Raw genomic sequence first — 24,973 nt, 5'->3', positions numbered from 1 at the left:
GACTTAAATTACTTAGTTTATATGTTAGGTTAAGCTTAGTTGTAAGTTGGGAAATAGGTCCATGCCATATCAGAAGAAACTATATCAAAGGAATTTCAATGGATGGCTAAATTACCTAGTTGATAAGTTAGGTTAAGCTTAGTTGTAAGTTGGGCAGTATGCCCCTGCCATATCAGAAGAAGACATTTCAAAGGAATTTCAATGGATGGCTAAAGTATCTAGTTTATAAGTTAAGTTAAGTTAAGCTTAGTTGTATGTTTGGCAATATGCCCCTGCCATATCAGAAGAGACCATATCAAAGCAATCACAATGGATGACTTAAATTACTTAGTTTATATGTTAGGTTAAGCTTAGTTGTAAGTTTGGCAATATGCCCCTGCCTTATCAGAAGAAACCATATCAAAGCAATCACAATGGATGACTTAAATTACTTAGTTTATATTTTAGGTTAAGCTTAGTTGTAAGTTGGGCAATAGGTCCCTGCCATATCAGAAGAAACCAAGTCAAAGGAATCTCAATGGATGGCTAAATTACCTAGTTGATAAGATAGGTTAAGCTTAGTTGTAAGTTGGGCAGTATGCCCCTGCCAAATCAGAAGAAACCATATCAAAGGAATTTCAATGGATGGCTAAAGTATCTAGTTTATAAGTTAAGTTAAGCTTAGTTGTAAGTTGGGCAGTATGCCCCTGCTAGATCTGAAGAAGATATTTCAAAGGAATTTCAATGGATGGCTATAGTATCTAGTTTATAAGTTAAGTTAAGCTAACTTAGTTGTAAGTTTGGCAATATGCCCCTGCCATATCAGAAGAAACCATATCAAAGCAATCACAATGGATGACTTAAATTACTTAGTTTATATGTTAGGTTAAGCTTAGCTGTATGTTGGGCAATATGCCCCTGCCATATCAGAAGAAACCATATCAAAGCAATCACAATGGATGACTTTAATTACTTAGTTTATATGTTAGGTTAAGCTTAGTTTTAAGTTGGTCAATAGGTCCCTGCCATATCAGAAGAAACCATATCAAAGCAATCACAATGGATGACTTAAATTACTTAGTTTATATGTTAGGTTAAGCTTAGCTGTATGTTGGGCAATATGCCCCTGTCATATCAGAAGAAACCATATCAAAGCAATCACAATGGATGACTTAAATTACTTAGTTTATATTTTAGGTTAAGCTTAGTTGTAAGTTGGGCAATAGGTCCCTGCCATATCAGAAGAAACCAAGTCAAAGGAATCTCAATGGATGGCTAAATTACCTAGTTGATAAGACAGGTTAAGCTTAGTTGTAAGTTGGGCAGTATGCCCCTGCCAAATCAGAAGAAACCATATCAAAGGAATTTCAATGGATGGCTAAAGTATCTAGTTTATAAGTTAAGTTAAGCTTAGTTGTAAGTTGGGCAGTATGCCCCTGCTAGATCTGAAGAAGATATTTCAAAGGAATTTCAATGGATGGCTATAGTATCTAGTTTATAAGTTAAGTTAAGCTAACTTAGTTGTAAGTTTGGCAATATGCCCCTGCCATATCAGAAGAAACCATATCAAAGCAATCACAATGGATGACTTAAATTACTTAGTTTATATGTTAGGTTAAGCTTAGCTGTATGTTGGGCAATATGCCCCTGCCATATCAGAAGAAACCATATCAAAGCAATCACAATGGATGACTTTAATTACTTAGTTTATATGTTAGGTTAAGCTTAGTTTTAAGTTGGTCAATAGGTCCCTGCCATATCAGAAGAAACCATATCAAAGCAATCACAATGGATGACTTAAATTACTTAGTTTATATGTTAGGTTAAGCTTAGCTGTATGTTGGGCAATATGCCCCTGCCATATCAGAAGAAACCATATCAAAGCAATCACAATGGATGACTTTAATTACTTAGTTTATATGTTAGGTTAAGCTTAGTTTTAAGTTGGTCAATAGGTCCCTGCCATATCAGAAGAAACCATATCAAAGCAATCACAATGGATGACTTAAATTACTTAGTTTATATGTTAGGTTAAGCTTAGCTGTATGTTGGGCAATATGCCCCTGTCATATCAGAAGAAACCATATCAAAGCAATCACAATGGATGACTTAAATTACTTAGTTTATATGTTAGGTTAAGCTTAGTTGTATGTTGGGCAATAGGTCCCTGCCATATCAGAAGAAATCAAATCAAAGGAAGTTCAATGGATGGCTAAAGTATCTAGTTTATAAGTTAAGTTAAGTTAAGCTTAGTTGTAAGTTGGGCAATATGTTCCTGCCATATCAGAAGATACTATATCAAACGAATTTCAATGGATGGCTAAATTACCTAGTTGATAAGTTAGGTTAAGCTTAGTTGTAAGTTGGGCAGAATGCCCCTGCCATATCAGAAGAAACTATATCAAAGGAAATTCAGTGGATGGCTAAATTACCTAGTTTATAAGTTAAGTTAAGCTTAGTGGTAAGTTAGGCAGTATGCCCCTGCCATATCGTTACTGAGAAACTTGTCGAGATGGTTTCATTTCAAATTCGTCTTTTTCTAGTTATTATTGATAGCATTCTCAAAGCAGTCTTATTGTTTCTACATTAATAGCTTTGCAGTCAGTCGCAAATCTTTAGGAGTTCTTTTATTAATAATAATTGATTCAGTTACTTTAACAAATTTCTATTATAATCTTGCGTTTCAATAATAATTATAATTCCACTTATTTTTCATTTTTATATTCAATTAATATGGTGTAACTAATAGCATGATAATAATGCATGAAACAAATTAAATCATTTCACTAATTGCATGTTCACTAATCACCTAAATGAATATTTGGAATTATAATTATTTAAAACATTTTAGTGGCCACTATAAATGTTTTTCTACGGTTTTTTTTTATGACTAACTGTGAATCAATTATACAGACTAATCAATCATTGTATTAGATTTATTTCGGATACACATTCTGCACAATACTTCGTGACAAAAAAACACAGGCTCCGATTTTACACATTACACCTTTCACTTATTTTTAATTTGTTGTTTCTTGGTTGATTTGTTTAATTTCAGGCTGAGGTTTCAGTTGTTAATCGTCTTCTTGTTGTTTCTAGAATTTCGTTTTCTTTGTTGGTTTTGCAGACTTGTTTTTTTTCAAGTCTGTATCTTTTTATAATGCCAATTACCCACCACTCCAAAAACCCTTTTCTTTCCGAACGTCTTTCTGATTATCCCCTATTTCCCTAATTGCTTCATCCTATACATGACCTAGAAATCTAGGTTTACGCCATTCTAGTCACTGGTCTATGCAGACAGATTTCCCTGTATATCCCTTAATCACTAAACGATTTTATTACCCTATTCCCTTTTCCTCCAATTTTCTTCCAATCCATTTTTACAAGCTCCATTGTATGGAGTTCTATATAACCCTATGCCTGCTTAAAAGACCAACTAGAATGCGGATGTGAGTAGAAAGGCGTTCTTTGGGGAGCGAAAACTGATCTCTACCTCCTCGAGGTGCTCCCCGGGCAACTACTCCCGGGAGTAGGCTAACAGAGACAGTAAACTTTTTAAAGCTCAAATGTAGCTTCAATTTAAATTTTTCCAAATTTAATTAAACTTTATAAATAGAAACTTATTCATTAACGATAAAACCTCCCGTAAGGAGGAAGTGGACTAGCGACTTCTTTGGGGACCTTGGCGTCCCTGCGGGTACCCTAGCCTAACAACACGAACAATATGCAGTAACATATGTATGCTCATTTTAATGCAAATTTTTATTAAAAAATTCATTTGCCTTACAATTCTTAATGTTTTTAAAAAAATCTATTACTTACTTTCCTAAAGTCGTAAAATGAAAATGTAGATTGATAGGTGATTAAACTGGGAAACAGAGTACTCATATTTCACAACGTTTTCCAAATGAAACAGCCTGCAGTCTTGTACACCTCTTGACTGCATTTCTATTGATATTAAATAGATATATTGCATAAAAAACCAATCACCATTTAAAGAACTAAAGTATTCCACTTTTGTTCTTAATTACCTACAACCTCAATACACCAAAAGAAATGTACACTACAAATGGCGGGAAAATTCTAGAATCATGTGTCCCCACTTTTCACAAAGAAAGTGTAGCAATTATATATTTAATATTTAACAATATGAAATATGTTATAATCAATTGAAAATATTTTTAAATTTTAAATATAAAATCATTTTTATAAAACCTTCTGAGAAGTAGTTATAATAATGTTTAAAATAATTTCTTATTTCTTTATACTGTTCCTATGAACGAATCAAGATAACATATTTACTAGATTCACTTGAGTATGATTCAGTGACTAAATTTAAATCACTAAATCATAAACAGAAAAAAATTAAAGAGAACTATCACATGATTTTCTCTTACTATAATAACTGTCAAGGTTCTTCCATTACACTTCGATACTGTAATCTTAAAACTTCTCAATTTTTTAAAACAATTTCTAGATTTTAAATTTGTACATTGCATTAATAAGAAAAGATATCCCTATATCTTATTGTTATTCCGACGATCGGTAGATAATTTTTGGGGAGCGAAAACTGATTTCTACCTCCTCGAGGTGCTCCCTGGGCAACTACTCCCGGAAGTAGGCTATCAGAGACAGTACACGTTTCAAAGCTCAAATGTAGCTTCAATTAATCATTTTTCCAAATTTAATTAAACTTTATAAATACAAAGATGTTCATTAACGATAAGCGAAGTGACTACAGACTAAAAATTGTGACAGTTTTAAAAGGGTTGTAGAATATAAAAGTGTTATCTGGTGCAGTATCGCGAAAGTTTCGAGTTATATATGAAAAATTGCTAAAAAAAATATACCTCAACTGCTCCAGTTCGAACTTGAAATAAAACTAATAAGATCTCGTCGTTATTTCTACAGCAAGCGGGTTTAATTTTTTTCGACTTTTTTCAGTATTGATGTTTTCTTTTGACTTAAATTTGCCGTTTACCTTTTAACATCGAAACTTAAATTAACTAGCGAAAATTGTATTGCCAGCTATTTCTGTACTAATCTAGGAATCACGGTTCTTTTTAAATCAATAATAGTTCATTTAAAAACAAGTAAAAATGATAAACAGAAAAATATATACATAGCGATACTTCTAGGCAGAATAAACTTTGTGACCCGACAGAGTTAAAGAAGGCCTTTCGTTAGTTTATGTGTAGTTTATTTAGTGACGTTTCACTGAAATAACTTTATAGTTTACCTAACAAATTAAACTATTCATGTTCCAAACAATTAGTATTAAGTATAGTTAAGATAATAATTAAGATCAAGGAAGAACGTCAATGATAATGAAGATGTGGAACCAAGCTTTGAAGTGAAAACCAAAAAATTGAAATGCTACTTATTATAAGTTAGTTTTAAGTAACGCTAATTCCAAGCTGTGATGAGGAGAACCAACTTCGTTTAGTTAAGTTAGTTTTAAGAGATTTGTAAGTTTGTATATTGCATTAAAAGAAAAAAAAAAAAAATAGATATCTCTTACTATTTTTCTCCCTAATCCTCTTGATATTAAGCAGCTGTATGACATTAAATTGTATAACCAAGGGCAAAGCAGCTATGATATGGAAGCCAAAAAGATAATTACGAATTAAGTAAAAAAGAAGCTTTAGAAGTGAGCCAAATCCTGACACACAGTGATGTGGCCAACATCACGCTTGAGATGGATAATAGAGAAACGAGTCTGCTTTTTTAATAAAATATTTTACGTATAGGAAAATAAAGAAAAATATATTTTTTTAATTAACATTCTCGTTCAAGTAATAAAAACACTTAGTTTTAATGAGGCTAGGATGACGTTATGGATGGGCAAAGTGGATATGGATGAAGGAGTGGAATTTTAATAGTCCTATAAATATTTCGAATGTAATAGTAAATGGCTTAATGGAAAATGGAGAAAAGAAATTGTTCTAGACAATTTGGTGTTTGTTGAAATTGGTTCTTTCGTTGTTACAAAATCTTATAGTTGTTGTTTTTTCCTATTTTTTTTTTTTTTTTGCGAATATGTTGATTGGATTTATTGTAGTTTGTATATTCTCGCAATTGATTTGAGTAAATTGATACTCCATAAAATAAATCACATGGACTTTCTAAAAACAATAGGTTCCTTCAGTCACAGACCCAGTCGATAATAATCTCAATTGATTAATACTCCCTGCTACTCTTCATTAGTGCGGAATATTTTGGGAAGCAGACTTGTGAACTCCGCTCTGACCCTCTATATTTATCATTAGCATCTATAGAATTTATTGTAACTCACCAGGCAGAGACTTTGTTAATTATTGGGGCATTTATTCCTTCTGAATCTCATCAGTATTGATACCCTCAAATTCTACCATCATTAGGTTTTTTTATTACCAATTATCACGTGTTGAAATTTCGTAAAGTTAAGCTATGATTTTAGATTAGCAATTTTATGCCAAGCGTATATTATACTCACAAGGTCGGCTAGTTTAGTATGTAGAGTTTCAGGAAAAATGTAGAAATGCTAAATCCTCAGTACTATTACATAAATTTCATTGTACTCGTTTGCTAACATTGTAATTTTATGCCAAGAGTGTATTATACTCATTAGGTCGGCTAGTTTTGTACGTAGAGTTTCAGAAAAAATGGAAAAATGCTAAATCCTCAGTACTATTAATTGAATTTCTTTGTACTCGTTTGCTAACATTGTAATTTAATGCCGAGTATATTATACTCATTAGGTCGGCTAGTTCTGTATGTAGAGTTTCAGAAAAAATGTAAAAATGCTAAATCCTCAGTACTATTACATAAATTTCTTTGTACTCGTTTGCTAACATTGTAATTTTATGCCAAGAGTATATTATACTCATTAGGTTGGCTAGTTTTGTATGTGGAGTTTCAGAAAAAATGGAAAAATGCTAAATCCTCAGTACTATTAATTGAATTTCTTTGTACTCGTTTGCTAACATTGTAATTTTATGCCGAGTATATTATACTCATTAGGTTGGCTAGTTCTGTATGTAGAGTTTCAGAAAAAATGTAAAAATTTTAAATCCTAAGTACTATTACATGAATTTCCTTGTACTCGTTTGCTAACATTGTAATTTTATGCCGAGTATATTATACTCATTAGGTTGGCTAGTTCTGTATGTAGAGTTTCAGAAAAAATGTAAAAATGCTAAATCCTCAGTACTATTACATGAATTTCTTTGTACTCGTTTGCTAACATTGTAATTTTATGCCAAGAGTATATTATACCCATTAGGTTGGCTAGTTTTGTATGTAGAGTTTCAGAAAAAATGGAAAAATGCTAAATCCTCAGTACTATTACATTAATTTCTTTGTACTCGTTTGCTAACATTGTAATTTTATGCCAAGAGTGTATTATACTCATTAGGTCGGCTAGTTTTGTACGTAGAGTTTCAGAAAAAATGTAAAAATGCTAAATCCTCAGTACTATTAATTGAATTTCTTTGTACTCGTTTGCTAACATTGTAATTTTATGCCAAGAGTATATTATACCTATTAGGTTGGCTAGTTTTGTATGTAGAGTTTCAGAAAAAATGGAAAAATGCTAAATCCTTAGTACCATTACATTAATTTCTTTGTACTCGTTTGCTAACATTGTAATTTTATGCCAAGAGTATATTATACTCATTAGGTTGGCTAGTTCTGTATGTAGAGTTTCAGAAAAAATGGAAAAATGCTAAATCCTCAGTACTATTACATAAATTTCTTTGTACTCGTTTGCTAACATTGTAATTTTATGCCAAGAGTATATTATACCCATTAGGTTGGCTAGTTTTGTATGTAGAGTCTCAGAAAAAATGGAAAAATGCTAAATCCTCAGTACTATTACATTAATTTCTTTGTACTCGTTTGCTAACATTGTAATTTTATGCCAAGAGTGTATTATACTCATTAGGTCGGCTAGTTTTGTAGGTAGAGTTTCAGAAAAAATGGAAAAATGCTAAATCCTCAGTACTATTAATTGAATTTCTTTGTACTCGTTTGCTAACATTGTAATTTTATGCCAAGAGTATATTATACTCATTAGGTTGGCTAGTTCTGTATGTAGAGTTTCAGAAAAAATGTAAAAATGCTAAATCCTCAGTACTATTACATGAATTTCTTTGTACTCGTTTGCTAACATTGTAATTTTATGCCAAGAGTATATTATACCCATTAGGTTGGCTAGTTTTGTATGTAGAGTTTCAGAAAAAATGGAAAAATGCTAAATCCTCAGTACTATTACATTAATTTCTTTGTACTCGTTTGCTAACATTGTAATTTTATGCCAAGAGTGTATTATACTCATTAGGTCGGCTAGTTTTGTACGTAGAGTTTCAGAAAAAATGGAAATATGCTAAATCCTCAGTACTATTAATTGAATTTCTTTGTACTCGTTTGCTAACATTGTAATTTTATGCCAAGAGTATATTATACCTATTAGGTTGGCTAGTTTTGTATGTAGAGTTTCAGAAAAAATGGAAAAATGCTAAATCCTTAGTACTATTACATTAATTTCTTTGTACTCGTTTGCTAACATTGTAATTTTGTGCCAAGAGTATATTATACTCATTAGGTCGGCTAGTTTTGTATGTAGAGTTTCAGAAAAAATGGAAAAATGCTAAATCCTCAGTACTATTAATTGAATTTCTTTGTACTCGTTTGCTAACATTGTAATTTAATGCCGAGTATATTATACTCATTAGGTCGGCTAGTTCTGTATGTAGAGTTTCAGAAAAAATGTAAAAATGCTAAATCCTCAGTACTATTACATGAATTTCTTTGTACTCGTTTGCTAACATTGTAATTTTATGCCAAGAGTATATTATACTCATTAGGTTGGCTAGTTTTGTATGTAGAGTTTCAGAAAAAATGTAAAAATGCTAAATCCTAAGTACTATTACATGAATTTCCTTGTACTCGTTTGCTAACATTGTAATTTTATGCCAAACGTTTATTATACTCATTAGATCCTCGGTACTATTACATGAATTTCCTTGTGCTCGTTTGCTATCATTGTAATTTTAAGCCAAGCATTTATTACACTCATTAGTTCGACCAATTTTGATGTAGAGTTTCATAAAGAAAGGAAAAAGGCATAATCTTCTTTACTTTTACATGAATTTCGTTATTGGACATATTTAAAATATAAATAAATGTAAAACAGTATATTGTATAATCTAAAAGATAGGTTGAGACCCTTTGTCCTAGAAAGAATTGCAAAGTCTTTCTGTGGTAATGGTAAGACGAAATTAATAGTAAAACTTAAATTTTCGGTATCGAGCTGAGTGAAGTTTTCAGTAAGTAGTAAGTGATATTGTCATCTGATAAAAGTTTGGCCGCAGTGCATTTAAGTATACGAAGTCACCTTTGAGCAAATCTATTATCACCTTCAATGTATTTCATATTAGTATAAAGTAATTGCAGAAGATTGAAGTCTTACTGTTGATTGTCGGATACAATGGATTAGCATGGTTGAGAAACAACGTTTGATTTGTAGACAACTTTTTACTCCACATCTTCAACTTCTTTTAAAATAGTTTTTATTTATTTACTTATGGAAATTTTAGTTACATTACTTGTAAATAGTGAAATATCAATACATCCTACGGATATGTATTAAGAATTTTTCTCTCTTGTTGTACCATAATTATAAAAATAGTTTCATAAGATTGGTTGGTTCTATTATACATAGCTTGTGAAGTGAGTAGAATTTATATATAAGTATATTATTTTGGTATTTGCTCTATTTAAATCAAAGAATAAATCTGAAATTGAAGTCCTTATATTTAACTTAAAGAAATTGGGCAACCTTATTACAAATTCTGTACGTTCTGCTCTTAAATTAAAATAGGAATGGAAAAAAATTGACGTATTAAGATCATGTTAGTGCTATCTAGCGGCAATAGCTTAAACTAGTAATTACTTAGAAACTAGTTCCAGTGATCACCGCTAGGTAGCAGGAACATGTACTTTGACACTATTAAAATAAACATTAAATAACCTCCTTAAACAACTGCCCAGTAACGCAGTGGGGTAAAAAGGTTATGCAGTTTATTCCAAATATTCACTTTATCATGTCGTAACAGTAATAAATTTGCTTTATTTATTAAATGTTCTTCACCCACGTTGATAAACATTTTATATCGTCAGTATTTTAAAAAGACGTTTTCCTCTAAAAAGTGTCCATGTTTACAATTCACTGATTACCTTTCAATTTGATGTTTCTTTTTTATGATTGATAGTATTAAGTTGATGCTGCTGTAACTAAGTCTGTGAGAACTTTACATATCTTAGAAAACTGATTGTATTATCTATTTGCATTAAGCGATAACTTCCTAGGATATTATAAACTAGTTTTTGCTTCATTACTGCGTTAAGGACTTCTAGCAGGTTAGCAACATTTTTTGTGTATACCTTTATTTTTAATTTATAGTTGATGTGATTAGAAGTGTTTATGAAATTGACATGTTTCTAAGACAGTTGATAGTAGATGTATTTTATGTGTACGCAAGTACAAGTTCAACTAAAAAGTTGATTTTAGTCTTCATTATTTTGTTTCATAAAAATGTTTCAACGGTCATAAGTAGGGAGATTTAATTCGTAACATGTTAATACTTTATTCCTGTCGTCTTTATTACTTTAAAAGTAAATTGCTAATTACGATTATTTATTTGGGAAGTATGAACTTCCTTGTAAATATTCACATTTCTCTCATTTAAAGGGGAGAGTAATGTTCTTTCGACATTCTAATAGTATTTCTGAACTAGTTTAATCAAACAAATGGCTGGGTTGATAACATTGATGGACATTTTATGCTGTGTAACATTTTAACTCCTACAGCAACAGTAAGTACATGTTTTCAGCTTACAGCATGTTGTTTCTCAGTTAAGATATGTCGTATTATCTAAAGATAAATAATAAATTGTACAGTAATAGATTAGATACCTAGAAAGTGCAATGATTTGCCTTAATTCAAACTATCAAGAAGGTACATGAACTTAGATTTACATTTTATTAAAAAAAAGTGCTTCTGCTTACACTTTTCATGATTCTCTATCATCTTAGAGCTTTTTAGTGATCAAATTGGTTTACTGAATTATAAACATTAGTGTTATACAGATTGCACATTCAGAATATTTAATTATATAATTTGATTGGTCTTTTTACTTCTTCAAAACTGAACTTTTTGCATCAATTAAGTCAAGTATCTCAAATAGGCAGATGGGGCTTGTTGTCTTCTGCTATTATAACCTATTTCATTATTTTGAAGGATCCTTCTGTACTTCTAGCAAGTACGACCGTTTTTATGAAGTAATTCGCATCCATTCTTTTTTGATAATAAACTAAACTAGATTCTCTAATTGTGAAATTGTTCTTCAAGTATTCTTATTTATTATTTACTACGTTTAGAGTATTGCTACATAAACTAAAACTTTTTTCATATAAATTTTATCTTCGTAGCTGAAAAAAAGTTTTAATTTTTTTGAAAGGTTTTAATTTGATTGAAATTCTGTTATATTCTCCAATCACAGAACTTGGAAAAATTGAACTTTTATCCCAATTTCACTCAGATGTATGTATGTAATATATTTTGTATTTGATAGTTAATATTAAGATTGGTCGATGTAAGACTGTAGATGTAGGTACTTTTTTTTAAGTATTAAGAAATAACCATGGAAATTTTCTCCTAATTTCACAGGAATGCTGATGTTTCTGCATTTTATAGTTAATATAAAGTCCAATGGTTCATTATACTTAATGGGACGATCTCTTTTCTTAATCAAGAAGTAAAAACTATTGGAAAAAGTGGAAATGGTCTCCTAATTTCACTGAAATGCAGCGATTTCGTATTTGATAGTTAATAATATAGTCAATGCTAAATTATAAATGAAGGATCGATCTATTTTGAAAAATATAAAGTATAATCCATTAGAAAAAGTTGAATTTATTTCTTTATTTCACATGAATCCAGCTGTTTCCGTGTTTGATAAGCCATTGCAAGATTGTGCAAATTAGCTTGTTCCATTTTGTAAAACAAGAAGTAAAAGCCATTGGAAAAATTGGAAATCGTCATCTAATTTCACTCGAAAACTCCTGTTTCGTATTTGATAGTTAATATTAAAGCAGATGTATGAATGTAAATGTAGGTTCGATCTTTTTTTAACAAGAAGACATAAAAATCACTGGCCAAAGTGGAAATCGTCTTCTAATTTCACTCGAACACTCCTGTTTTGTATTTGATAGTTAATATTAAGACAGACGTAAGAACTTTCATGTAGGTTCCAACTTTTTTTAAAATTATGAAGTAAAAACCATTGAAAAAAGTAGAAATCGTCTTCTAATTTCACTCGAACACTCCTGTTTTGTATTTGATAGTTAATATTAAGACAGACGTAAGAACTTTCATGTAGGTTCCAACTTTTTTTAAAATTATGAAGTAAAAACCATTGAAAAAAGTAGAAATCGTCTTCTAATTTCACTCGAACACTCCTGTTTTGTATTTGATAGTTAATATTAAGACAGACGTAAGAACTTTCATGTAGGTTCCAACTTTTTTTAAAATTATGAAGTAAAAACCATTGGAAAAAGTAGAAATCGTCTTCTAATTTCACTCGAAAACTCCTGATTCGTTTTTGATAGTTAATATTAAATCAGATTTATGAATGTAAATATAGGTTCGATCTTTTTTTAACAAGAAAGCGTAAAAACCATTGGACAACGTTGAAGTACTTGCTTAATTTCCCTGAATACTGCTGTGCCCGTATTTGATTGTTAATAATAAGGTCAATTAAAGTTGGTAAATTTTGGATTGTTGTGTTTTGAAATACAAGAGGTAAAAACCATTGGAAAAAGTGGAAATAGTCTTTTAATTTCACTGTAATGCTGCTGTTTCTGCATTTGATAGTTAATATTAAAGGCAATCTTTGATTGTATTGGATATAGAAGAAATTGTCCCCAGAAAGACTGCTGATCCATGTTTTCCAATGGTTTTTCTTTCTTGATTCCAAAAGTAGATTGATCTAGCTTACATAATCTACCCTTGGTCTTAAAATTAATTTTCAAATACCGAAACTTAAGTATTCTAGTGAAATTTGGAATTTCCCAAATGTTTTTACTTCTTGTTTTTCAAAATAGATCGACCCAATTAGTACAATCTAGCATTGGCTTTAGTGTTAACTATTAAATCCAGGAGCAGCATCATTCCTGTAAAGTTAGATGAAATGATTTTTTTTTTGTTTCTCGAAATATATTGACCTAGCGTATACAATCTAGCATTGCCCTTAGTATTAACTGCTTTATACAGAAACATGAGTATTCTAGTGAAATTATGAGTAATGTACCTTTTCTAATTATTTCTACTTCAGGTTTTTAAAATAGGTCGATCTAGCTTACACAATATATCCCTGGTCTTAATAATTACTATCAAATACAGAAACCGGAGCGTTCCAGTGTAGTTAGGAGAAAAATTGAAGATATTACTCATTTCGCATTTTTTGGCTAACATATTTATCCCTATTTTATTTAACAATAATTATTTCTCAGTGAAAATGCCATATTTTAAATTTCGTTTCCCCTTCCACCATAAAATACATTTCTAACTTTTCAGTTCTAAAATATTACTCGCTCAAAATTAAAAAAAAAAAATTTCTTTAAACATGTAGGTACTAAATTTCAATTATTTTAATTCATAATTTTTACATATGTTTGACAATTCGTTAATATTTTGAATAACACCACGTAACCTCCCTACTCAGTCTGCTCAGTTAGTAAGTGTATTGCGGACCAGGGAGAGCAATCAAGTCGAAATCCTTACCCTAATCTGGTAAGACTTACATTCTATCTCCGAGATGGTTGAAAATTACAAATATGATTATATTCTGAGGACGTAACCTGATCCTCTTCAGGAGTATTAAGATTTCTGTTCCAGTGAATTAATAACTATGCCAGACATGGAATGTATACTCAGGGTAGCCCAAAGTTTGAAGTTACGTCGGAAAAATGGAGGGATAAATAAGAAATTCTCTTCTAGTCTTGAACAATAGAATGAGAAAGGTAGCAAAATAATGAAGAAAAACATTTTTTCATAATTTCTCCAATCGTAACTTCGAATTTGGGCTACCCTGTATTTACATTCCACCTCTGTCGCAGTGATTAATACGCTAAAGTAGAACTCTTATTCTTTTGCACAAAACTAGAGGAGATTTTCTCAATTTTCTATTAATTTTGGAATGGTAATTTGGAATGTAGGCTACTCGGTGTGGATGAACAATACTCCTCTGTCTTAGTTACTGGTATGTAAGTATGAAGGAGAACATCGTAGACATATTGCAGATTACTTATCAAACAAATTTCTAGGTCAACCGAATAAATAAAATGTAGTATAAGACTAAGAAAGCCCTTTGGAGAAATCCAATGTGGGCCACTTGTTTGTCTTATAATGTATTAATTATTTTAATGTAGAATCGTTCATTCTCTATTAATTCAATTATATACTTTATAAACCAATTTCATAAAGTTTCTGTTTTATACATAGTTAACCTGTGTTTCTGTGTTTATTACATATATTAATCTGTGTTTCTGCTACGGATAGAAGTGTAAGTATTAAAAATATGCAAACATAAAGTCATTCACAAAGCTTGAATATACCAGCATATTGCATGTTCTACGCTGATTAAACGTTTTCCTTTAAATATTTTACTAATTTACGCATTTTTTAAATGATTAGAATCGCATATTCATTCATATTTTACTTAACAATAATTATTCAACAGTGAAAATGCAACAATGCCCGTGTTTTAAACTTAAATTCTCGCGCCTCCCTCGTATAAAATACATTTCCAACTTTTCAGTTATAAAATATTACTCGCACAGAATTAAAAAACAAAAAAATTTCTTTCAACATGTACTATATTTAAATTATTTTAATACATAATTTTTACAAATGTTTGCAAATTGGTTAATATTTTGGATAACACCACGTAACCTCCCTTACTTAGTCAGCTCAGTTAGTAAGTGTAGTGCGACATGAGAGCGTAAGTGTAGCCGAAATTCTTACCTAATCTGGTTATTCTACCATTGTGATGGCTGAAACACCTCAACCGATAAGAAGTAAAATAAAACTACATCCTACTACGGACAAAATTACAAATACGTACTGCGGACGTAACCTGATCCTCATCAGATTAGTAAATTCTTAAGCCTTTACGAAGCTATAAAAAGTAAGGTTCGAGAAGTGTTAGTTCAATATCTAAGTGAAGTGACGAAAACCACAAGTCAAGATTCTAAGACGAGGTAGATGAGTACGATAAGCTTAATTCGCTAGTAGAAAGAGTTAGACCTATACATGAAATTGTAAACAACATACTTTTATTGTTATTATGATCTAGAATCTAGAGCATGTATTGAAATATTTCCAATCGTCAGTGAATCCAGTCTCCCTAATCAAATATCTTTAGGATAATAGTAAATGCTCTTCGGTTCGCATCGATCTTACCATTCATAATAACCTCAAAATCTTTTATCCTCCATCTATCCTTTTTTCCCGATTTTTTAGTTTTGTTTTGAGGAAGCCCTTAAAACACTTATAATACTTAACATGTGTAATATTGAAAAATTACTTCATTATTATGTTTAAGGGAAAGTTTTGTATTTAAAGAAAATTTCAATACGTATGTTGTGACATTCGTGAATGCTCAAGTTTTTTAGATTGTGAACGCTTTTAATCGATCTTGTAGGTTACACCGAGTAAATTCTTTTTAGTTATATTTCCGCTTAAAGTTCATTAAATATTTTTTACGTATGTGAGATACTTTAGTTAATGGGGCAACTTATTCGGTGTAGCGTACCCTTAGTGTCAAATTTCTACCTATTTTCACCGCTTCATTTCTACCTATCTGTTTTCAGAGAGTAATGTTTTTTAATATTTTAAGCTGTCATTTGCAAATTTTATTTCTATAATAAAAAAATTGTCAGTATTGTAGTCAAGTTTAAAGTTTGGTAAAACGTAATCGCGATTCACGACTAAATTAGTGACAAACAGATATAAGATTTAGGTTTTTAAAGGTTTTTTTTTTTAAAAAAAAAACAATTCTTTAGATTAATCATAGTGTTTATATAATTTTTATAATATACATAAATTGTTATAGATGTTTTTCATGGGCTTCTTAATACTAGATAAAACTCAGTACACATTTAAATTATTTGAATTACAATAAATTTCGTATTGAAATTCGTATGTTCAATGTAATATTGTTGCAGTGCTAACATCAATGGGCTTTTCGTCTACTTGCAGCCCCGTTAAGCTCAGCTTCTACCTGAGATGAATTTTTAAGGGTCCTTCTGTTCTTCCAGCAGCACGATGAAGTTATTCGCATCCAGGTAAGTGTTATCTTATTATTTATTATGTTCAGGGTGATATAACAAGAACCAAAACTTTTTTCATCCAAATTATTCTTTTTTTTTGTATCTGAAAGAAGTTTTATTTTTTGTTGATTGTAGGTAGCAGTAATTTAATTGAAAAATTCAACCTCAAACATGCATGTGAATTCTGCATCATTTTCCAATCACATAGAACTATTTTTAGTCAAGCTTATAATTTTTTAATTAATTTTCAAAAAAATAATTTCATAATACTAGTAGATTGTGTTATTTTATTTTTTCAATCAAATTAATTTTCTTCCTGAGGAATGTGAGTTTTTTTAGAAATATATTTCATTATCATTGAATGAAAGATTTAGATTTAAAAAAATAAATAAATTCTTTAGTTTAATTACATTTGTCTTTATTTAATCTTTTTTTATATATAAATTGTTACAGATGTGTTTCTTTAGCTTCTTATGCTAGGTGAAATTCATTACATTTTAATTACAATAATGTTAATTTTCAGGATTAAATACTGGGGATTCCAGAGCACTGCCTGCAAAACTGTCCATCAATGGAAGCCCAAGTGAAAAAGAAGTAAAACATCAATCCAGTGTGAATATTCCCACTAATTTGGTTAGGAATCTATTAAAAATGATATGAACCGTCGAAGCGACAACATCTCCTTCACTCATGATTCTTTGGGAGAGAGGTGATGAATGTTAGACTAGACTAGATAACATATGTTTGGAGCGACAGAGCGACCTACCCGCTGCATTACTCAACTCGTACTGACGAGAATTTGAGCTGTTGCCAGAGGAAGGATTTGTGCTATATATAGAGGAAGGTTACAGCACTGCTACCAGGTGGCAAATTCTGACTAACTAAACTTATATAGAAGTGTCTCATACTCACATTTAACCATGTTGACGACTCACTAGGCCTGTATAGAACAATTTTACATTCATATTTAACCAAGTTGACGACTCACTAGGCTTATATAGAACAATTTACACTTACAGTTAAGAATGTTGACGACTCACTAAACATATATAGATTTATCTTACACTCACATTTAACCACGTTAGAAACTCACTAGACTTATATAGGTTCAACTTACACTCATATTTAACCCTGTTTGCGTCTTACTAGACTTATACAGGACTATCTTATACTCGCTATTAGCTTATTTTTTTACTGCTTCACATGTAACCTATTTATTAATTTGTTTACTTTTGTCAATCTATTATACAAAAAAAAAGTATTCTACGTTCCAGCACACCTGTTCCTTTAGAATTTAAAAATACATAAAAAACAAACAGTGAAACCTTTGCTAAGTTTACATATTTATTTTTCGAGGTTTTCGCTTTAATGATGAAATATTTTTAATTTTTTTAAAATATATATTGACAAAATTAACAAATAGGATACAAGTTACATGGTAAAAAATAAGGTAAACATGATTGTAATGTGGTCCTCTATAAGTCCGGTTAGTCACCAACTTGGTTAAATGTGAGTGAAAGGAGGTCCTGTATAAGTCTTGTGAGTCACCAACATGGTTAAATGTGAGTTTAAGGAGGTCCAGTGTAAGTCTTGAGAGCCATCAACATGGTTAAATGTGAGTTTAAAAAGGTCCTGTATAAGTCTTGTGAGTCACCAACATGGTTAAATGTGAGTTTAAGGAGGTCCAGTGTAAGTCTTGAGAGCCATCAACATGGTTAAATGTGAGTTTAAAAAGGTCCTGTATAAGTCTTGTGAGTCACCAACATGGTTAAATGTGAGTTTAAGGAGGTCCAGTGTAAGTCTTGAGAGCCATCAACATGGTTAAATGTGAGTTTAAAAAGGTCCTGTATAAGTCTTGTGAGTCACTAATATGGTAATAAGTATGAGTAAGATGGTCCTATATAAGTCTTGTGAGTCACCAATATGGTTTAAAGTGGGTATAAAATGGTCCTATATATGTCTTGTGAGTCGCCAGCATGGTTAAATATGGGTGAAAGGAAGTCCTATATTAGTCTAAAGAGTCACGAACGTGGTTAAATGTGAGGTTGTAAAGATTTTATAAAATTTATTGTAAAAAAAGTATCAATAATTTAAAAAATAAATGATAAACGATTTATTTATTACAATATTGTATTTATTTTCCCTTTTAATCTCTCAATAATATGAAAAATAAAAAAAAAATAAAAAAATTGCTTAGAAATTAAAAGAAAATATAAAAAAGGGTTAAAAATGGCTGCCAGAGTCGTGAGAGTGTGTAAGAAGCATTAAGCAAGGTTACAACAATGGCTGCCAAAGTCTAGAGAGTGTGTAAGAAGTTAGCAAGGTTACAACAATGGCTGCCAAAGTCTAGAGAGTGTGTAAGAAGATAGCAAGGTTACAACAATGGCTGCCAAAGTCTAGAGAGTGCGTAAGAAGTTAGCAAGGTTACAACAATGGCTGCCAAAGTCTAGAGAGTGCGTAAGAAGTTAGCAAGGTTACAACAATGGCTGCCAGTCTTGAGAGTGTGCAAGGAAGGCTACGAGAGGTAAAACAGACAGCACGAGCGATCTAGTGACAGCTGGTGGAACTAAAAGTAGAGGGGGAGCCCGTTGTCATGGTGATGTGACGCCATCTGGAGGGTATATAAGAAAGTTCGCGGCGCGGGCGGGCCGGGTGGGGCGAACATTCGCCTTCCGACCGTCGAGGTGAACGCATCTTCCTAACCATTACACATAAACACATTATCAAGATTGTTTAATGTGAAGAGAGGTGTTTTGACTAGATTACATATTTTTGGGACGACGAGCGACATGGCCCCCTCCTCACGAGTACGACTCTGCAGTCGTACTGAGGAGACATCTTTTTTGACAGTTGTATATAAACAGTTTCAGTGCTATCTGGTGGCAAAAAAGTGAACTAAATTTTGTTTGCATAGTAAACAAGTCCAGTAGGTGCTGCTGTCTGGTGGCAAATATGTGAACTAATCTTTCTTTTTTGTTTTTTTACGTCTCTCTGACGCATTTTTTCAACTTTTTTTACTTTTTCGGTTTTTTAACGCTCTCTGACGCCATTTTTTCGTACTACTATTGTTTTATTTTATTTTTTTGTTTAATGTAAACAGAATTTTCAGTTTTATACGTACCTGTACATTACTTTACTTGCCTCTTATCATTTTTAGTCTCTTTTAACTTCCTTTTTTCGCAAATATAATAAAAATAAGAAGTCTATAGGAAAAGAGAAAATAAATAATGACATTTTAATAATTTGTAGATAATTCTTTATTTTGTTACCAATTATACATTTTTTTTCTTTCGCATTACAAACACATTTTAAATTCAATTACATCTTTTAGGTAATGATTCTTAAAATTATTTACATTATAAAATTAAAATTTACATTACATTTTCAAACTTCAAATATTTTTTTTTTTTTATAAATAATCGACTGAATAATAATAGAATTGGAAGAGGTCCTGTTGGGCAGTTGTTTTCCTACGTCTTTTTCATTTTGGCTTAATTCGATGAACCTCTTTTGCAGGAAGCACTCCAGTTTCGCCTGTTTCAACTCTGAAAAATAACATTATACAATGAGATAGACTGTTCATCTACTGAATCGTCCTACAAATCTAACTCAACTTCCTTGAAAATCAATGTTAATTTGTGTAGGTTTAAATAAAAATAGATCAATCTTTTAGAAAGAAAACGCAAGAAAGTAAAAATGAGTGTTAGTAATTATATGAACTTAATTCATTTTCAAAATAGCAGTTTACTGTACTCTTTTAAGTGAAATAAACATTTTTTAAATAAACACTCGTCATTTTTTGTTCTTGAACCTTTCAATTTTCTAATCAAATTAAAACTTTCTTTAACACAGAATCTTTACCATACTCATTCCGATTCTACAGGAATATATGAACAAAAAGGTTTAATCACGTAAAAATGCTCAAGTTTTAATAAATAATGGATAAGATTACCTGGAAGATAACACCACAGAGTGGTAGGTAGATTTCCTTATTTGGATGTTGCAGGAATAGACATGGATGGGAATCACCTCTGTCTGAGCTTCACTGGGCTGTGAGTCGGCCAAGGGCTGAAAGTATTAAAACCTAAGTAAATGATCTGAATTTCATTCACACACTTATTGTAGTACGGTAGCATTTTACAAACAAAATCTTAGTTAATTCTGTTTAAAACAAATTAAACCATTCTGCAACTAACTCAGAAAATCTAATTTAAACCATCTATGGCACAAAATAACAACTTTTTATTCAGATTCAAAGGAAAATATTTAATTTATCGGAATAAAGGTTTAATTGATATTAAAATGCTTTAGATGTAATGAATAATGGATAATATAACATGAAGATCAGCTCCATAAAGTAACATGGTAAGTATGGAGATTTCATTGATTTATTCAATGGAATGTAGAAATAGTTGCGAATTATCTCAAATTATATGCAATAAATAATAAGACTACCTGAAGTAGAATTCTACAAATTAACAGGGTTCCTTCGAAGATTTCCTGATTTGTTTCAAGAACGAAATGTAGAAATTAGATGTGAATTACCTCAACTTATGTAGGAGTGCTGCTGGATGTAAAGAAGGACCATGATCAAGAATAGGCAGCGAAGGGAAGAAAGAGTCCTTGAGCAAAGAAACTGGATGGAGAAAAATCATACTACATTTTAAAACACAACTTTTATTTTTTAATGCAATTTTGATATTGAAATATAAGATGAAGTTGAGGCATAGCCTCTAAAACAGTCCACTATTGGGACCCAAGACTTCAATATGAACAATTAACATTGCAACAGAATAACCAATTTTGAAGATATATTTATCACATAGAAGATGAAATGTTGTAAAAGAGATTTAATATGAGTAAGCTTCATAATTAATATTACGTTACAGGTTGGTATTACATAATGTAAAGCCAGGACAAAAGTAATTTAGCACACTTACCTTGAGCATACATAAGACAAACCGAACATATTATCTCTTTTATATAAAATTTGAATGGCATAATCTAATAATTTATCAAATACCTATGGGGATCAAATTGTTTTAAACATCTTAATTTTTTTGTGAAATAATAAATAATTAAACTTAAAGACTGCAGAGGAACAGGAGCAAAATTTAAAGTAAAAAGCAGAAGCTAAAAGGGATTTATCATTTATACTTTATATTGTACAGAAATATTGAGTACAGAAAACCAGTGAACTTGGAGGTGTCCCAGCCATGCACATGCAATTTTATGTAAGATTAAGAACTTACTAGTTTTTCAACCAATTTTGCACTTAAAGTATCCTTATTTTTTGTGGAATATTAGCTTCATTATTCTCTCTCAGATAGTGCCTTTCACTGGGATACTTATTTTTCCGTATTTGACAGTTAATTTTAAACTATGTAAGCTAGGTCAATCAATTTTGAGAAACAAGAAAGAAAAACCAATGGAAAAAGTGGATCAGCAGTATTCCACTTTAGTAGGGGATAATTTCTCCTAAAGTCAATGGTATTTACATCTTGTGTTTCGAAATTGATCGACTTAATATGCACAATTTAGCATTAGCCTTAATAATAACTATTAAATACAGGAGCAGCATTATTCCTGTAGCATTGCCTTATTATTAACTGATGTATGCAGAAACCACAGCATTTCAGTGAAATTGGGATAAAAGTTCAATTTTTCCAATTGCTTTTTACTTTTTGTTTTTCAAAAATGATAGACTTTACAATTACAATCTAGCATTAGTCTTAATACTAACTATCAAAAAAGCAAAATTAGACGACAATTTAGACTTTTTCTATAGCGTTTTCCCTCTTACTTTTAAAAAAAGATCGTACCTACTATATTTTATATTTTACCATTAGCCTTAATAGTGACTATTAGTTTCAAAACAGGAGTGTTCGGGTGAAATTAGAAGAGGATTTTCACTTTTCCAATGGTTTTTACTTCTTGATTTTCAATATATATAATCTAGGATTGCCTTTCATATTAACTATCAAATGCAGAAACAGCAGCATTTCAGTGAAATTAAAAGACTATTTCCACTTTTTCCAATTGCTTTTTACTGAGTTTAGCTTGAGTTAAGACCCTAGAAAAAAAAAAGTATAATAACTGATTATATATTCATAAACATTAAATAAATGTGAATAAATGAAAGTTTAAATCATTTTTTATAGGACCTAACCCTTTCTTTCAAATTCAATTCAGTAAACCAATTTGATCACTAAAAAGCCCTAAGATGACAGAGAATCATTAAATATGCACTTTTAATAATACACTTTTTTAATAAAAACGTAAATCTAAGTTCTGGATAGTTTGAATTTAGGTAAATCATTGCACTTACATATTCATTGTAATATAATTATTGTTAACACACTGTAAATATGTTCCATAGCCCTGAAGATGACCTAGTCCCTAGGTCAAAAGCTCGGCATAATAAAATTTATCACGACTGAAACTGGCATTTATTTTTTCATCCTATTGAAATCTACCTACTTATGACCGTGGAAACATTTTTATGAAACAAAATAATGAAGACTAAAACTGTCTTGGAAACATGTCAATTTCATATACACTTCTAGTCACATGAACTCGTAATTAAAAAGAAAAGTATACACAAAAAATGTTGCTTACCTGCAAGAAATACTTAACGCAGTAATGATGCAAAAACAAGTTTTTTAATATTCTATGAAGTTAATACAATCAGTCTTCAAAGTTATACAAAGTTCTCACTGACTTAGTTACAGCAGCATCAACTTAAAACTATCATAAATTAGAAAACATCAAATTATGAGGTAAAAGGTGAATTTTAAACATGGACATTTTTTTAGAGGAAAACTTCTTTTTAAAATACTGACGTGGATAAAGAACATTTAATAAATAAAGCAAATTATTACTGTTGCTACATGATAAAGAGAATATTTGGACAAAACCGAATAACCTATTTACCTCATTGCCGTACCGGACAGTTGTTTGGTCAGGAGGTTATTGAATGTTTATTTTAAGTATTAAAGTTTATCTTCATGCTACCTAGCGGTGATCACTAAAACTAATTCCTATGTGAATACCTCTTTTTAGTTCAAGCAATTGTCGCTAGAAAGCACTGGCATGATCTTAATACGTCAATTTTCTTTCCATTCCTAATTTTAATGTAAGGTTGCCCAATTTCTTTAATTTAAAAATAAGGACTTCAATTTCTGATTTAGTCTTTGATTTAAATAGAGCAAATACCAAAGTAATATATTTATAAATTTCGCTCTCTTCACAAGTATAATAGAACCAATCAATCGTATGAAAGTATTTTAATAATTATGGGACGATAATTTTGGCACAACAAGCGACGAAAATTTTTAATAAATCTCCTTAAGATGTATTGATATTTCAATATTTACAAGTAATGCATCTAAAATTTCAATAATTAAATCTATAAAAACTATTTTTATAAGAAGTTGAAGATGTGGAGTAAAATGTTGTCAACAAATCTAACGGTGTTCCTCAGCCATTCTAATCCATTGTATCCGTCAATCAACAGTAAAACTTCAATCTTTTGCAATTACTTTATACTAATATGAAATACATTGAAGGTGATAATAGATTGGCTCAAAGGTGACTTTGTACTTAAATGCATTGCTGTCAAACTTTTATCGGATGACAATATCGCTTACTATTTAGTAAAAACTTCACTCAGCTCGATACCGAAATTTAAATTTTACTATGAATTTTGTCTTACCCTTGCCAAAGGAAGACTTCCCAATCTTTTCTACAACCTATCTTTTAGATTATTCAATACAACATTTTTCATTTATTTATATTTTAAATATGTCCAATATTCAATCAAAATAACGAAATTCATGTAAAAGTAATGAAGATTATGCCTTTTTTCTTTCTTTATGAAACTCTTCATCCAAAATTGGCTGAACTAATGAGTATAATATGCGTTTGGCATTAATGTACAATGTTAGAAACCGACCACAAGGAAACTATTGCAAAAGTAATAAAAATTATACATTATTCCCTATTTTCAGAATCTGCAAATCCAAGAATAGACGATCTAATTTGTATAATTTATGATTGGCTAAACAATACAATTAAAGAAACAGAAAAGAAAGAAATACCAGTAAAAGTAATGAAAATTATTCAGTTTTCCATTTTCACATCCAAAACTAGCAATCTTAGTGAGAACAAGTTACAATACAGAAAAAAGTTGAAAAAAATTAAACCCGCTTGCTATGTATTCTACAACCCTATTAAAACTGTCACAATTTTTAGTTTGTAGTCTTTTCTCTTATCGTTAATGAAAATCTTTGTATTTATAAAGTTAAATTAAATTTGGAAAACATTTTAATGAAAGCTATTTTTGAGCTTGAAAAGTGTACTGCCTCTGATAGCCTACTCACGGGGGTAGTGGTTACCCGGGGAGCACCTCGAGGAGGTAGAGATCAGATTTCGCTTCCCAAAAATCATCTACTGATTATCAGAATAACAATAAGATGTAAGGATATCTTTTCTTGTTAATGCAATGTACAAATTTAAAATTTAGATGTAGTCTTTAAAAAATGAGACGTTTTAAGATTAGCAGTATCGAAGTGTAATGGAAGAAGTTCAACAATTATTATAGTAAAAGAAAATCATAAAA

At 30.6% G+C, this 24,973-nt stretch overlaps 1 protein-coding gene and 2 long non-coding RNA genes across 13 annotated transcripts in view; 1 reads left to right on the top strand and 2 right to left on the bottom strand.

Moving 5' to 3' along the window:
- LOC141456165 (solute carrier family 23 member 1) overlaps positions 1 to 4,028 on the bottom strand; it is a 36,191-nt gene extending 32,163 nt beyond the window's left edge. For all 3 annotated transcript variants that reach the window (XM_074131896.1, XM_074131897.1, XM_074131899.1), the window contains exon 1: positions 3,802 to 4,028. The gene's annotated coding sequence lies outside the window, so the exon portion shown is untranslated. The remainder of the gene's footprint in view (positions 1 to 3,801) is intronic.
- Positions 4,029 to 10,006: 5,978 nt separating this feature from the next.
- LOC141456467 (uncharacterized) lies at positions 10,007 to 18,341 on the top strand. 6 transcript variants are annotated; one of them, XR_012459784.1, is made up of 5 exons: positions 10,007 to 10,380; positions 10,758 to 10,835; positions 11,690 to 13,813; positions 16,249 to 16,368; positions 16,877 to 18,341. It is a non-coding gene; the product is annotated as an uncharacterized lncRNA (long non-coding RNA). The 6 variants fall into 6 exon arrangements; XR_012459783.1 differs by lacking the exon at positions 10,758 to 10,835; XR_012459785.1 differs by lacking the exon at positions 11,690 to 13,813.
- A 1,245-nt stretch (positions 18,342 to 19,586) lies between these two features.
- Positions 19,587 to 23,357, bottom strand: LOC141456465 (uncharacterized). Of its 4 annotated transcripts, none has more exons than XR_012459777.1 (5): positions 23,287 to 23,357; positions 22,972 to 23,093; positions 20,899 to 22,426; positions 20,306 to 20,421; positions 19,587 to 19,898 (listed from the first exon to the last, which is right to left on the bottom strand). It is a non-coding gene; the product is annotated as an uncharacterized lncRNA (long non-coding RNA). The 4 variants fall into 4 exon arrangements; XR_012459774.1 differs by having other exon boundaries at positions 20,899 to 20,989; positions 21,606 to 22,426; positions 22,972 to 23,340; XR_012459776.1 differs by having other exon boundaries at positions 22,972 to 23,100; positions 23,287 to 23,338.
- Positions 23,358 to 24,973: the final 1,616 nt, after the last annotated feature.

The sequence above is a fragment of the Rhodnius prolixus genome, unplaced genomic scaffold, assembly GCF_049639745.1.
Source record: "Rhodnius prolixus isolate KJV_2025 unplaced genomic scaffold, Rpr scaffold_4, whole genome shotgun sequence".
Taxonomy (NCBI): Eukaryota; Metazoa; Arthropoda; class Insecta; order Hemiptera; family Reduviidae; genus Rhodnius; species Rhodnius prolixus.
This window is presented reverse-complemented; position numbering and strand designations above follow the sequence as displayed.